The sequence below is a fragment of the Aquarana catesbeiana genome, linkage group LG04 (assembly GCF_042186555.1).
Source record: "Aquarana catesbeiana isolate 2022-GZ linkage group LG04, ASM4218655v1, whole genome shotgun sequence".
Classification (NCBI taxonomy): domain Eukaryota; kingdom Metazoa; phylum Chordata; class Amphibia; order Anura; family Ranidae; genus Aquarana; species Aquarana catesbeiana.
This window is the reverse complement of record NC_133327.1, coordinates 58781812-58798021: the sequence shown is the minus strand read 5'-3', so window position 1 is coordinate 58798021 and position 16210 is coordinate 58781812. Positions and strand designations below refer to the sequence as shown.

Genomic DNA, 16210 nt, shown 5'->3' with positions numbered 1-16210 from the left:
GACATTATCCTCTATATCTGGGATATGCAATTAGCGGACCTCCAGCTATTGCAGAACTACAAGTCCCATGAGGCATAGCAAGACACTGACATCCACAAGCATGACACCCAGAGGCAGAGGCCTGATGGGACTTGTAGTTTTGCAACAGCTGGAGTACGCTAATTGCATATCCCTGCTCTATATGAATCCCACCTCTATGCCACCAATTCCTATACTTTGCAGCATCTTCCCATTAGAAAGTGAGCATGACATTGCTGGCAACCTGTATTTTTTTTAACCCCTCCCCCGCCCAGTGCCTGAAACATGTTAGATAAGTATCACCATGCAATGTGATAGAGCCGGATTGGCACACCATACATCATTTCTCAGTTAGGGACTGATTAATAGAAACTGAAAAAAAAATAGCACAAAATTGTAGTACCTGACAATAGCAAACAATCGGGTTTTACCTTTTACTTTATGGAAGGAAAAGGGAAGAGCTAGCAGTGGTTACAGATACAGGTTTGCTTGCTTTTTCCTTTACTGAAGTCGTTCTTTGGAATTTTTTTTATTGGTTTCCAAAGAAAGCAATTTGAAGTGTAAAATAGCTGTGTATTTTTGGTGCCCTGGGTGTTCTGGTGCTGCATACAGCTGCCCCATAGACTTCAATGGGTAAAGACGTCTGTGTGCAGCTATGTGCCACTGTTAGCATAAAGTAGCCCATGTGCACAGATGTAATGTCCCAAATGCAGGTAGGATCCATTTGAAATATTACATCTGTGCGCGTGCGTTACTTTACTGTAATAGCAGCGCATAGCTGCGTACAACCGCCTTTGTTTATTGATGTCTATGGCAGCTGTACGCAGCTCAAGGACACCCTGGGCACCAGAAATACACAGCGTATTTACGCTGTATGGGCAACTGCATCCATGTGCACTAACCCTACCCCAGGAAAATAAAACCATAATAGACATTTACTGTATATATCTGACGTGGTTGTATCTCCGGCACCCCAAAAAAAACCCCTGTAAAATAAAACTGAACCCTTAGCCAGTTTATTTGTACCATCATTTCCCAATATTATCCATTTGCCGATCGCCCTATAGCAGTCTTACTTCTTCAGGGTGGCCGCTGTGCGCAGGATCATGTATATAAACGTCATCCTCCACATCCGGGTAAGGGGTGCAAATGCATGCCGCTGGCGGCTCGCTCCCGCTGTGATTAGAAACAGTGGGAGCCGAATAGCGAGTACCGTGGACTGGATGTATGCCGACACCTGCCGATCATCAGCCACAGAGAAAGAACTGCAATCTGCCTTTGTAAATAAGGCAGATTGCCGTTCTGTCAGTAGAGAAGGCATGGATCATGTGTTCTTGCAAAGCAGGGAATAGAATCCATGTCTTCCCCTAGTAAAAGCACATTCCGCAGTTTAGAAAAACACTGGTTAGGCACACATTTAACTCTTTGATCGCTCCTGATGTTAAAGCGGAGTTTCACCCAAAAGTGGAACTTCCACTTTAAGTACTCCTTGCCCCCTGACATGCCACATTTGGCTGGTATTTTTTTTTTGGGGGGGAGTGGGTACCTGGTTTTGAGAGGGACTTCCTATCCCACTTCCTCCTTCCGTCTTCTGGACGCCTAGGCGACTCCTCTCCCCCTAGGCGACCCCTCCCTGCAATCTTCTGGGACACGTCACAGGTCCCAGAAAATTGCCGGGCCACTGACAGAGCGCAGCACGACTCGCGCATGCGCTGTGAGCACCAGGCTGTGAAGCTGCAAGCTGTCACAGTCGGGCGCCCACACTTACAATGCCGGGGCAGGGGAAAGAAGCGAGTCTTCGGGCGGCCACATCACTGGACCGTGGGACAGGTGAGTGTCTGTTAAAGGTCAGCAGCTACACTTTTTGTAGCTGCTGACTTTTAATAAACTTAACAACCAGTGGAACTCCTCCTTAACCTCTTCCCAGCCAGTGTCATTAGTAAAGTGACCATGCATATTTTTAGCACTGATCACTGTATTGGTGTCACCTGTCCCCAAAAAGTGTCAGTGTCCGATTTGTCCGCCCCAATATCGCAGTCTTACTATAAGTCGCTGCCATTACTAGTAAAAAAAAAAAAAATATTATATAATATATATATATATATATATATATATATATATATATATATATATATAAAATATCCCATAGTTTGTAGACGCTGTAACTTTGGTGCCAAACCAATTTTACCAAGAATATGTAGCAGAATACATTGTGGCCTAAATTGATGAAGAAACTTGATTTTTTTTTCAATTTTTTTATCGGATATGTTTTTATAGCAGAGAATAAAAAATCTTGTGTTTTTTTTTTTTTTTTTTTTTTTTTTTTAAAATGTCAGCCTTTTTTGTTGTTTATAGTGCAAAAAATAAAAAACGCAATGGTGGTCAAAAAGCTCTATTTGTGGGCGAAAAAAAGGACATATCGCAAAAAATAGCCTGGTCATGAAGGGGGCTAAAACTTTTGGAGGGCAAGTGGTATTAAGGAAATTCTTTATATCCAAATGGTCCGACACCTATTGAAGTTTTTAATAAATGAGCTCTTTAGTCTTAATCCTGCTGTACAGAGGATTATAGTATAGTAAGATAAAGATAAGCATAGCCATTTTATTCTTTATAGGTAAATACAAAAATTGGGTAAAAGCTGCTTTTTTTCCCTTTTTTTAAAATAAAATATTTGTTTACATTTCCGCATTAGATTTGCATTATCTGTAGAAGCTCCAGAGGAAGCCTATTCACCTAGAAACTTTGTATTTGCCCTTAAATCCTTACTGTACCTGCCTGAGCTTCCTATTTGCTTTGCCTGTTGCCTTGTTTTTCTTGCTTTCCTCTCACCTCACGTTGTCTGGTTCATTTTCCTTTGCTACGGGTTTAAAGGAGCTAGACAGATTAGTTTCCGAGCCCGTTGCGTTACACGTCCTAAATTACAAGCAATGGGAAAACCCGTGATAACGTACTTACACATGCAAAAAGTTGTTCTCGACAGCTAAAATAATATTTGGAGTTTGGCCTTTTTTTCTTTTTTTTTCTTTTTGCTGGCCTTGCAGAAACTCTGAATATTCTGGTGTTTTGCATGATCATTCATTCTTCTTGTAAACTTAGGCAAACAAAAGTTTGATTTTTAGGCTTGTTTTTATTTCAAATTTTTTATTTTTTATTTTTTTTATTATTATTTTTTTTTCTTAATCCTTGAATGTGCATTACCAGCGGGTTTTTTTAGGCCTCTTACATCTCCTCTGGGTTTATTGTCAGCAAATAAGTGAAGCACAAGGTTTGGATGTGATACTGATGGAAAGCAGTTTATGGGATGTGACACCTATGGTTTAGAAGCCTCGTGTACTTGTTTTCAGTACGTCGTGAAACGTGTTTGTGGAACACAGCTGCCGTGTGTCCTGTGATGGCACTTTGTTCCATGTGCAGGAACGTTGTGTTCAACATGAGTTCTCGGTGACCATGTAGAACTTCCAGCTAAAACAATTTGTCTTTCTTACACACTGTCAGTTTAGTGCTATTTCAGTGATTTATCTATGGACCTGTCAAATGAACTGGGCCACCGTATGCGTATTTTATATAAGTAATGAGGTGCCAGTGAAAGCAGAATAAGAAGAAAATCACATTGATTATAGGACTTGCTCTGGGTATAACAAAATAGAGACTGTAAAACTTTGGGAATTTCAGGAGCTCTTGTGCAGTGAAGCAGTAGAACGATAGAAGGAAAAATGTTTCCAGAATGCATGTAATCACTATAACGCAGTTTTGTACAGTGCTTCATTCATTTGCTGTTGAGTTCCACCACCGTTTGCCCAATGAGGAAAACCTTGTAGCTTTTGTTTGATCTGCCACTGAAAACTTGAGATATCCATGGAACAATAGGCAGTATTCTGGTTCCAGAAGACAGTATATTTTGCCTATTGTGTTGCATTCAGCTGTCCACTGTCAGTTTTTCAAAATGTTTTATTAGTACTTGGCATAAGTTGAGTGCACAGAGATGGACCCACTCTTATACTTAAAGCCATTAGTCCTAAGGTAAACCCTTACCCATCACCGTCTACCGCTCTTTATACCTGTCTGGTTGAGTGGAGTGATATGTGGTAAATACTCTTAGCCGTGACCCTGAGGGGTACACAGAGTCGGGACAAGGAGCGGCCAGGAGGGGTAGCTGCCCTGGGTGCATAGTTTATTGTAGGGATGTAGGCACCCTGACCCCTAAGTCTAAGGGAAGCGAGGGGCGCAGTTTGGCATCTTTGTCCTGGGCGCTGGATGGTCTTGTCCCGGGACTGGGGGTACACACGTGAGCGTGTATGTGTGTAAATACTGTATATGTGTGTGTGTGTGTATATGTAGGCAAAGGAAAGCTATAGAAGCCCTCAATCCAAGATGAATAAATGCCTTGGTGGTCCATACTGAAGGAATAATTTAGTAACAGGTACAGTAGCCACTCAAAGTGCTTCCACAGATGAGCAAGGAGGATGATATAGCTATATTGCACCAACAATAAAGCTATTATATCATCTTCCTTCCTTTGAGTGCCTACTATACCCCCATGCCTGTTGCTAGAGATGCTCAATTTGATTGAGATCTGGAGAATTTGGAGGCCAAGGCATCACCTAAAACTTGTGTTCTTCAAACCACTCTTGAATTCGTCAGACCAGGCCACCTTTTAGTTTGCGCCATGGTCCAGTTCTGATGCTCACATGCCAATTGTAGGCACTTTTGGACACGGGTTAGCATGTGCTCCCTGACCAGTTTGCAGCTATGCAGCCCCATACATGACAAACTGTGCATTCAGACTCCTCCTATCAGAATCAGCCTCAACTTTTTCTGCAGTATGAGCTAAAGTAGCTGGATCAGACTACACGGGCCAGTTTTTGCTCCCCACATGCATCAATTAGCTTTGGCAGCCAATACCCTATCAATGGTTCACCAGTTTTCCTTCCTTGGACCATTCTAGGTAGGTCCTGATCACTGGAGACTGGGAACATCCTACAAGAGCTACAGTTTTGGAGTTGATCTGACCCAGTCAGTCGTCTAGCCATTATAATTTGGGGTTTGTCAAAGTTGCTCAAATCCTTACACTTGCCCATTTTTTTCTGCTCTCAACACAACTTCATTGACAACATGTCTACTTGCTGCTTAATACATCCCAACCACTTTCAGATGGTATTGTAACAAGATGATCAATGTTGTTCTCTTTACCTGTCAGTGGTCATAATGCTATGGTTGACCGGGTATATATATGTGTGTGTGTATGTGTGTATATATATATATATATATATATATATATATATATATATATATATATATATATAATGTGTATATATACATACACATAGAAGCAGTATTTAAACTACTCCTGTGTGTTTAGGGGTGCAGCACTGAAGTTCTCAGTTAAGAACTTAGTCAGGACAATATCTGCATGGAGCTTGCATGTTCTCCTTGTGATTGTGCAAATTTCCTCCAGGTATTCCGGTTCTTCCATGCTCCAGATATATGCTGGAAGGTTAATTGGCTCCAGTCTGAATTGGCCCTAGTACAACGTATGTGTAATTATGTACGTGTGAGTGAAATGGAGACCTTAGATTGTAAGCGCCTCCAGGGCAGAAGCTCATGTGAATGTTGCCGCATGTACAGTATACCTAATAAATATTAATGTATGTATGTGTTTGTGTGTGTGTGTGTATATATATATCTATATATATCTATATCTATAGATATATATAGATATATATATCTATAGATATAGATATATATACATACATACATACATGTATAGTTAGTCTCTCCATCTCCTTTTCTATCTATCTGTACTGTATATCTGTATTTTGGTGCCTGCTGGTATTCATATACTGTAAGTCTGGAGGGTCACAATGCATATTTTTGCATTTTGTAACTGCACCAAGCATAACACAGGAAGGATACAGACATTTTCTTAGAACAGAAATGAGATATACAAATTGAAGAGGATGTCTTAGCGAGACTGGCAAATTCAAAGCTTTTTTTTTTTGTTCATCCTGTGTCGGCAGGGAGGCAGGTGCCTGCAGGCTGCGGCTGAGGATGTGGCTTTCATTGGACCTGTCAGTTTTCAGAAGATGGGCAGCTGCCTAAACTATGCAAAACCAGCTCAGCTCTCCTCAGCTGTATGTTGTGTGTAGTCATCGGGTGACGTGTTGTGTCGGTGAATATCAGCTGATTTTAGGCTTACACACATAAAGACTGTTAAAGAACACCTATACTGTGATAATCATAACTCTGCATAGGAGGAAGGAGCTGTTGTGCTTGGCTCTCACAGTGATAAAGTTTTTAAAAAAAAAATTGTTTGTGTGAGCATTCAATTTTGCCATCATTGAGTCAACTCATTTGATCGAAAGCCCTTTTAAAAATCACGGTAATGTATATTTCCTGTTGGTTTTTTTTTTTTTTTTTTTTTCTTTTTTCAACTTGAATTTTGCTGTATATTTATTTTTACTACCATAACCTACCACCAAAGAACAACCAAAATTAAATTCCCCTGCTTCTGACAATCGCAGCGATACACTGTATGTGTATATTTTTTGTTGTTTGTACCCCTAGTACAGCCCAGAAACAATAGTGCGCATTTTGCCTTTTTATTTATTTTTTATCCTACCTAAAACACACTGACACCGATACTAATTCAAAAATGTGTTTAAAAAGAAAAAAAAAAACCCTGGCAGTGGCCTAGGTCAAACTTTCATCTAGGTATTTTTTCTTTTCTTTTTTTTTTTAACACACAGATGTTTGTTTAGAGAGAGATACAATGTATCTTTCCTCACCTTTCACAGAGAGAGAAACAGGGGCGGGCTTCACAGTCATTGATCACTGTGATAGCTAATTAGAGGCTATCACAGTGTTCAGGTGCCCCGGAACCGGGCGTTCTGGGTCCCGATCATTCGTATGGGACCCAGGGCTCTCCCTGAGACTCCGGCCTCTGTGCCGCACATATATGCGGCCCGACAGGTAAAAAGCTCAGTCTAGTGAGGCCGCATATGTGCATACTGCTGGTGTGAAGGGGTTTTAAAGTGATTGTAAAATCTTTTTTTTTTTTTTTCCTATAAAAATAATAAACATGTTATACTTACCTGATCTTCCTCTTCTTGGGTCCCTCTTTTGTGATCCTGGCCCCTCTCTCCTGATGAGTGCCCCCACAGCAAGCAGCTTGCTATGTGGGCACCTAAGCCGAGCCACAGCTCCCTGTGTCCATTCAGACACGGAATTTTCTCATCACTGTGGTTCAAAACAAACATCAATTTGACCCCTCTAATGGTAAGGCACTCAAACAAATGTTCTTAAAATCAAATTTTTTTTAACAAAATTCTAATAGTGTATGGCCAGCGTTATTCATGATTACCACCCTCCTGCTTAGCTGGTACCCTAGCAATGCTTGCATATCCACCTGCAAAGGTAGGAATAGGCTTAAAGTGATTTTAAAGGCTGACTTTTTAAAATTAAAAACATACTCACCTGCTGTGTGCAATGGATTTGCACAGAGCAGCCCTGATCCTCCTCTTCTCGGGTCCCCAACCGCTGCTCCTGTCCCCTCCTTGCTGCTGAGTTCCCCCATAGCAAGCAGCTTACCATGGGGGCACCTGAGCAGGCTTGCTCCAAAGCCGCTGCTTTGTCCATTTAGACACAGACCACCGCTCTCTCCTAATTGGCTCACTGGCTGTGATTGACAGCGGGAGCCAGTGACTCCCACTGCTGTCTCAGCCGCTATGAGGCACACAGCCAATCTTCTTTGGACACTTGTTTTGGCCTGCAATTTCTATTCCTGTGGAGAGGCCACCCAGCATGGATCTCAGACTAGAGTTTGTATGAGGGACCCAGCAAGCCCCACCCACTACAGACTGCCTGCAGAAAGCTACAGGAGAGGGTGGAGACAAGACCAGTCTCAAGGAGAGAGAGAACAGCAGTGACCGGTCTTTATTACTACAGGAGGAGGCGGAGAACAAGACCAGTCACTCTGCACAAGGAGAGAGAACAGCAGTGACCGGTTTTTATTACTACAGGAGGGGGCGGAGACAAGACCAGTCACCCTGCACAAGTAGAGAGAGCAGCAGTGACCGGTCTTTATTACTACAGGAGGGGGCGGAGACGAGACCAGTCACTCTGTACAAAGAGAGTGAGCAGCCGTGACCGGTCTTTATTACTACAGGAGGGGGCGGAGACAAGACCAGTGACTTTTTTTGTTTTTGTTTTTTTTACTAATAAAAAAAATCTATATGCTTTCTTTTTATCAGATAATGAATGAGATGGTGTGCATGGACATCTCGCTTCTCTTTATTTAGATGTCATGCAGCTAGGGTATTGATCACTTCCTTTTTTACGCTGGGTGAGCAGACTTACAGAATGTCTTGTGTGTTGCGTAGTACTGTCTGTGCTCGGGACAGCAGATAAGTCTTGCAAGAGATTCTCCTTTGTAACCTGTCTACATGTGACTGAATGTAATTGTTGGTGTTTTCCAAGTGTGAGGTTCAGACACAACAACTTTCATGATGTGACTTGTGTTTAGCGCGTCGTGGGAAACAGAAATAGAGGAAGAGAGTCTAATGTAGATTTTAGAGCCGTCTCATGTCTTGTTTTATCCATAGCTACAAACCGGAGTCAGAAGATACACAAGTAAACAGGATAAAGACTTCTCGGTAAATGCCTTTCTAACAGCCTTAGTTGTGAATGCAATACTCCACTGGGTTTTTAACATTTCATACGGCCTAAGCTGAGTTAGTAAAGCTCTGATTTGGTATTTGGTCATCTCCAGCACAGCCACGGTGGTTGTGGTCAACATGTGAAGGCTCTCAGGAGTGACGTCACTGGTGTACTATAAGGTTAAGCCAGTGATTGTCTTTGGCCATACTAATGAAAAAAATTGAAGGAACAGGATGGAAAATGTTTAGCGAACAAATGAAAATCCGCAAACCTGGTTTTTGTTCTGGAAATTCCATTCATTCCGAAATCGAATGTTAAAAGCAAATGAATATTTGAAGTACAGTAAAACCTTGGATTATGAGTAAATTGGTGTGAGAGTGTTTTGCAAGACGGCAAATTTTTTTTTAATACATTTTGACTTGATAAACTAGCAATGTCTTGATATACAAGTAGCGTCACGTCACAATTGAGTATAAAAGAGAAGAGAGACGCCTCTAAGTGGAGCATTATGGTTACATTTAATGAAGGTGCAACATTTAGTAACTCACATGGGTGATGATTAAAACAGACACATCTAAGTATGCAGGCATCCGGGGTAAAGCTGTCCACATAGACCGTGATCTGCACCGCCATCGACGTCATCCCTTCCACGCTGCACTTCACGAGCGCTTCAAGCTTCACTTTCAGATCGCTCTACTGCAGAGTGGTCTTCCCGGTCACGATTGCAGACTGACAGCGGTGAGAGCCGGCGGTGCGGAGGATGGTCTATGTGGACAGCTTTATCCTGGATTCCTGCATACTTAGATGTGCCTCTTTTAATCATCACCCATGTGAGTTGCTGAATGTTGTACATTCATTAAATGTAACCATATTGCTACACTTAGAGGTGCCTCTCTTCTCTTTTATACTCTGTAGCTCCTGCTGGATTTTGCTTCTAATGCCCTTGTGGAGGCTTTTTATTTGAGGATGGACATTTTATGGTTACACAACCCATCACATTGCTATAATCTTTTTATATCGACTATAAACTGAAGGACTTATGAATAAATAGTTTTGGAATGAATCATCCGAGTTTCCATTATTTCTTATGGGGAAATTCGCTTTGATATACAAGCATGTTTCTGGAACGAAGTATGCTCGCAATCCAAGGTTTTACTGTACTTTCATAGTTACATAGTTACATAGTACATAGTTACATAGTAGGTGAGGTTGAAAAAAGACACAAGTCCATCAAGTCCAACCTATGTGTGTGATTATGTGTCAGTATTACATTACATATCCCTGTATATTGCGGTCATTCAGGTGATTATCTAATAGTTTCTTGAAGCTATCAATGCTCCCCGCTGAGACCACCGCCTGTGGAAGGGAATTCCACATCCTTGCCGCTCTTACAGTAAAGAACCCTCTACGTAGTTTAAGGTTAAACCTCTTTTCTTCTAATTGTAATGAGTGGCCACGAGTCTTATTAAACTCTCTTCTGCGAAAAAGTTTTATCCCTATTGTGGGGTCACCAGTACAGTATTTGTAAATTGAAATCATATCCCCTCTTAAGCGTCTCTTCTCCAGAGAGAATAAGTTCAGTGCTCGCAACCTTTCCTCATAACTAAGATCCTCCAGACCCTTTATTAGCTTTGTTGCCCTTCTTTGTACTCGCTCCATTTCCAGTACGTTCCTCCTGAGGACTGGTGCCCAGAACCGGACAGCATACTCCAGGTGCGGGCGGACCAGAGTCTTGTAGAGCGGGAGAATTATCGTTTTTATCTCTGCAGTTGATCCCCCTTTTAATGCATGCCAATATTCTGTTTGCTTTATTAGCAGCAGCTTGGCATTGCATGCCATTGCTGAGCCTATCATCCACTAGGACCCCCAAGTCCTTTTCCATCCTAGATTCCCCCAGAGGTTCTCCCCCTAGTGTATAGATTGCATTCATATTTTTGCCACCCAAATGCATTATTTTTGCATTATTTTCAAACAACCTTAATCAAGTCTCTAATGGCATTATGAAATGTATTAGTGAGCTTTTTCATATGAACTTTAATATGAAAATCTGCCAGTGTAAGGTCTTTGATTAAAAGGAACCTGTGCTTTGTTCATAGTTACATAGTAGGTGAGGTTGAAAAAAGACACAAGTCCATCAAGTCCAACCTATGTGTGTGATTATATGTCAGTAGACATGCAGCAATGGGTTTATTTAAATTTCCCCCTTCCCTTTTGCTCTCCCCACTGTTTAGCAGGGGTTTCCAAACTTTCTTAAAGGATCAGCTTACAGTCCTGCAGACTTTAGTCAGGCTGGACTGTGGCCAGTGGGAGTAGAAAATGCCCATTGTCAGTGAGAGTAGACAGTGTCTGTGGGAACAAAGTTACAGAACAACTGTGGTAAGTTGGAGGAGGAATATTGCCCCAATGTTAGTGTGTTAATGGGAGGAATAGTGCTCTGCTGTTAGGGTACATGGAAGGAATAGTGCCCCAAGGGCTGGATAAAAGCAAACAAAGGGCTGCATCTGACCTGTGAGCTGCAGTTTGCAAACCATTTATCTAGAGTGAAGAGAAATACTCAGTACTTCCAGGTATGGGGAGCATGAGACTGTCTCCCTGCCTTTAATAGTGATGGGTGTCTATTGTCGGGCCCAGTGTGGCCCATGAGAGTTGGGAGCCCTGTGTGAACTTTGAAGAGAGTGACTTGAGATTTCAGCAAGCCTTTCTCTTCTCCCTCCCATGGGTGAATAGAGCTGCAGGGTAGCAAGGGGGGCAAAATGGATAACCTCGCTTTTGGGGGGGGGGGGGGGGGTGTGCAGTGTTTAAGTATGAACCGATTGCTTTGCCCTGCATGAGCTAAGCATGGATTATAGTGGTTGTTAAGTCACATATATAAATTACTTTCATCCCCTCTGTTTTAGGAAGATATAAAGTACAGTATGTCTTTTTTTATTTTTATTTTTTTAATTAAAATCCTAAATACATTCTTGCACAGCTCTGCAGTGCCTTCACATGACCTCCCTCTGTTCTCCTTCCCTGATTTAAGGAGAACAGTGGAATGGTCTGATTTTCCCCTCTGACATATGCCAGTCAGCAGGGGAGGTCACGTGACCACACAGCGGCTCTGTGCACAAAGGTATTTAGGAATATATATTTTTTTTTAAAAACAAACTGACATACTGTGCTTTATATCATCCTAAAACAGAGGGGGATGCAAGTGATTTTTACACATTACTTTACAGGAATAGGGGCAGGGAGGAGATCGTCTCTCAATACACAGACTACTGAGCTGACAGCCAGGGAGGGGGAGAGTCTGAAAACAGTGGGATGACGGAGGCACATAAACTGGCCATGGTATCATGAATCAGCAGCCATGATTTACCATGGTCGGCACACCTAGGGGGACACAGGATTAACCAGGTATTTTACAACATAACATGGAACAGAAACTTTTTTTTTTTTAGGGTTACACCCCCTCATATCCAGAGCCTTACTACCCTTAGGCTAATGGCAAGGCTCTTTCTTACAGGTCACACTCCTTTTTGTCACAAACTTTGTTATTCAAAGTATAAAAGATATATTCAATTTGAATCTGAAAATTAAAGTGGGCCTAGCATCAAATATATCTTCTCATGTTAAGTCCGTGCATGCTAAGTTATAGTAGTGCCCCGTACACACGAGCAGAATGTCCGACAGAGAAAGTCCGACGGGAGCTTTTCATCATATATTCCGATCGTGTGTATGCCCCATCAGACTTTTTACGTCGAAAATTCTGACGGACCTAGAAAGAGAACATGTTCTAAATTTTTTGCGACGTAACAAATTCCTTATTGGGAAAACCGCTCGTCTGTATGCTGTTCCGACGTACCAAAAACGACGCATGCTCTGAAGCAAGTACGAGACGGAAGCTATTGGCTACTGAACTTCCATTTTCTAGTTCCGTCGTACGTGTTGTACGTCACCGTGTTCTGGACTGTCGGAATTTGGTGTGATGAGCGGAATTCTGTCGGAACTCTGTTGGAAAAACCTTCAGAGTTTATTCCGACAGGAAAACAGGTCGTGTGTACAGGGCATAAGTCTACCACTTTCAGGTGTTACTTCTCAGAGAGATCACAGTATTCCCCCAGACAATGCCTATGTTGCTTCTCTTTTCAAGAGAACAGCGCCATCTCTGTATAGCCATCATCCAGGGTCACCATCTGTTTCTTGGACTTAGTTGGTGGCTCTGAGATGACACAAATAAATCCTGGAGCATTGGCAGTGTTCACAAATGGTTTACACGAATTGGTCCCTGTTGCAGCCTCTCACCTTGTGACCTGTTACAAAGGTGCCCTCTGACCACTGAGGTAGAGGAGGCTAAGGAAATTCTTTCGCCTGCCAGCAGCAAATTGATAAAACCTTTTCAGCCTATGCAAAGTCACTGGATTGGATTCAAGCTTAAAGCAGAGTTCCGCCCCCCCAGCAAAACATTAAAAATCAGCAGCTACACATACTGTAGCTGCTAACTTTCAATATTAGAACACTTACCTGTCCTGGAATACAGCGATGTCGGCACCCCAGCTGATGTTTACATCAGCTCTCGGATGCTGCCGCTGCCATTTATAGTAAGGGTACCCAGAAGTGAAGCCTTGCGGCTCCACAGTTAGTTCCCTACTGCGCATGCGAGAGGCGCGCTGCGCTTTCTGATTGGGCCCGGCGGCGGGGGATAGAGGAGGGTGCAGAACACTTCCAAGTGATGTCGCCGCGGTGAGATCTCTCAAAAGTGGGGACGGATACCTGTCAAAAACAGCTACCCGCTTCCCCCTCCCCTCCAAAAGGTGCCAAATGTGGCACCGGAGGGGGGGGGGGGAGAAGGCAGAACCCAGAGCTTATGCTTTTGGGTGGAACGCCGCTTTAGGGATGGCTGTTCGGCTGCCATGTTTCTGCCTAGCTCCTTCAACTTTTCAATCAAAAGATGTTGAGCAGGACGGGGCCTCCCACTTAGTGTATATTGGCTGAAATCTTCAGAATCTTCAGCTTCAGAAATCACCTGAAATCTGCATAGTGTGTGACCAGCTTTAGTTTTTAAACTGAAATCCAGAGCCCATTTGGATCCTAGCCTAGCCTCAGGGCTAGATGCCATGACTTTTGCCAAAGATGTTGAGATTAGGAGCCACACTTTACATTCGACTGTCAGATGTTCCACAGTCCTGGGACGTACTGATAGTGCTGTCCTTTGCATTTTTTAGTGTTATTTTAAAACCGTGTTATCAGGAATGGTTTAGGATTATAAAACACCTTCCCCTTTTTTTTTTAGAGAAGAAGAGGAGGTGTACTATAGTCAAAGCACACTGCTTATCCATAAATATAGTTCCATAAGTGAGAGTTTTCACTGTAGGAAAGGAAGTGTAACTGGCAGGCTTGCTCAGTGAAAATAAAGAAAACAACAAGCCTCAAAAAGGAAAGCTGATGCAACCACCACACCTAAGGACTGGTAAGCTGCAATAATTTACATTTATGTTCTTTGGTTTAGATGCACTTAGTCCCCCTTACAGTTGGTACCACGCACCCCCTCTCCAACGATGCCAACGATCTGTGGATGTGCTGAAGGCTCTGCCTGGCTTTCGAGACATGCCGATATCCGGGCCCGCATTTTTGGTGGCTTCACACATGCATATAAAAGCCTGCAACATGCGCAGATCTCAAACGGGTCCCGCAACTAATGGAAAATATGCACATGTGTGGCATCCCTGCGGTGTGCATGCGCCATAGCATGCTAAGGGGAAAAGCAACGTCATGCTCACCTAGGCGAGAAGAACCACCTATTTTTTTTTTTTTTTTTTATTGAATTGTGGAAGAGGGAGAGGAATAGAGCCAGAGCCATACGTCCATTGTGTTCAACAAATAGACAACCTCCTATACCCACAGTTGATCCAGAGGAAGGCAAACAAAATCTTTTAAAGCATGATCCATTTTGCTCCAGCAGGAAAAATAAATTCCTTCCTGATCCCCCAAGAGGCAATCGGCTATTCTCTGGATCAGCAATAGCTCATGTTATTACCTATTGAAATGCATATGTTGAAATCCATTTATTTTTTTTTGTGCAGTTAGGAATAAGTGAAGGTCTACTTTAAAGGATCCTGGCAGCCTCTAAATAAGGGGAATGTTTGAAAAATTGAGGAAGTAGCCTCCTAAATTAGATAAAAAATATTAATGATTGACTAGAGTGTATATTTACAAGACATGGGAGGTAGTTATAATTATAGTATTTGTTGTAATGATAATAATTGGCTAGCTCATACAATTTAATTTCCCCACGTCCACTGTGTGGGCCTCACCCACCATTAGTCATTGGAAAGACTTTCTGCACTGGCAGTGTACAGATGGAAGATCAGAGGGGGGCTGATCAGCAGATAAATACTCCCAGCAGTCAGCCCTCTCTCTTGTACAATATAACAGCCACTGATCTCCATGCTTTATAATCTTTTTAAGTGATTCTGCAAGGAAAATAATATCCTGTCTGTAGTACTGGGTTGACGTATGACTTCTAAGCTGAATCCACCATAAAAAATATGAGGATAATTACTCTGTACCCTGTTCCAGCATCCATCATGTGCGGGAGCTCTCTGCTACTGTAACAGATGACATAATATCCACTGGTGATCTCTTAATAGATCTACTCCAGGGAGCCGTCTGCTTTGCACAATGACTGGCAAGAGTCATATATAGAAAAGTCATCTGCATTTGGCATCTTTGCTGAAAAAAAAAATTTATGTGTGTTCTTGTACCTGCCAGATATCATTCTACTCATTCACTCCTGACATTCACATACATCTGCCCTTCAGTACAGCCAGGAGGTTCCATCAGTATTTACAACCTTCTGCTTCATGTCACTTCCTCATTTCCAGCCTGCTAGGAGTGAGCATCACTGATGACCGCCAGTGACAAAGTTCTTTTAGGCAATATCCAGTAAACGACTTTAAATGTGTTCCATTCTAGCTCCTGGTGTCTGAAAGATGTTAAGCTGCTATATCAAATAATAAGATTAACTGAAAATAATTCATTAAAGAAATGAAGGAATACAGTCACACAAAGGATTTAGCAGATATCTACTTGTTGTTTACAACTTGGTGGATAACACATTCAGGTACATTGTAAGAACAGCAATTATAAAATAAGGCACAAAGACGTTCCTCGCTAAGGTTTAATTGGCAGACATTCAACTCAGAGCAGTCTCACCATAACCCTATGTACCCCTAGGGCGTTGTAACAGAACAGAGAAGGTTGTACAGGGGGAACAAGGGTAGAGGTGGAAGGTTTAGAAGCGGGGTAATAAGGGGATATGAGAGAGTGGTGTGCCAATTTCAGTCCATAGCTTGCTACTCCATGTAGTAGCTTGCGTCCTTCAGAGATATGATAACTCACCAACTGCTGTTAGCTGAAGACATGTCTGTGAGTTCCCCTTTAGGTGGAGGCATGTCTATGCTGTACATAGCATATGGCACTCTGCAGTGTTCATGTAGTAAACCCAAAGCCCCAAAGTTCATTAAAATGATCTTGGGTATCCTAAAGGTGTGCCGTC

General features: G+C 42.4%; 1 protein-coding gene across 3 annotated transcripts in view; it reads left to right on the top strand.

Annotated features, from left to right (window-relative positions):
* Positions 1 to 16210, top strand: part of SUPT3H (SPT3 homolog, SAGA and STAGA complex component) — a 727450-nt gene that overhangs the window by 302839 nt on the left and 408401 nt on the right. Inside the window, exon 1 of one of the 3 annotated variants that reach the window (XM_073625239.1) lies at positions 14001 to 14122. The exons of the other annotated variants lie outside the window; for them this stretch is intronic. The gene's annotated coding sequence lies outside the window, so the exon portion shown is untranslated. Of the gene's footprint in view, positions 1 to 14000; positions 14123 to 16210 lie in introns of those variants that run through there. 3 annotated transcript variants of the gene reach the window in all.